This window comes from Melanotaenia boesemani, chromosome 4 (genome assembly GCF_017639745.1).
Source record: "Melanotaenia boesemani isolate fMelBoe1 chromosome 4, fMelBoe1.pri, whole genome shotgun sequence".
NCBI lineage: Eukaryota > Metazoa > Chordata > Actinopteri > Atheriniformes > Melanotaeniidae > Melanotaenia > Melanotaenia boesemani.
The window spans coordinates 28469608-28470056 of record NC_055685.1 but is presented as its reverse complement, the minus strand read 5'-3'; positions in this window follow the sequence as shown (position 1 = coordinate 28470056).

Here is a 449-nt window from a genome sequence, read left to right as displayed (position 1 = left end):
TATCATTTTCAACCTTTAACCATTCAACTGTCCTCTTCCCCAATTTAAATATAGCTGATACTTCCAGTCACGTATGAACACAGACGTTTTCATTTTTGAACTCTGAGCAAATAATGGTCTGATTTCTACGTAATGATATCCAAGGATATTTGAGCTGCTCTTAGCCAACTTTGTGGCTAAACTGTTGGTATGTCAGGCAACAAACTAGTTGCCTAGTAGTTGCTAGTTGCTAGTTGCTAGTAGAAAACTATCTTTCTTTCCAGAGAGTGATCTCTCTGCAGACAAACTCTTTGCATGTGTTCATCAGTGAGCATGTTCCTATAGTGGGATTTTAAAGCCTCTCAGCACAAACTGAAAGTCTTTATGAATACAAATTTCCATGTTTTGGTCCAGTTTTTGCTGTAATTTAGATATATTTGTAATATATAGGTGTTTCGGTCACTATGGTT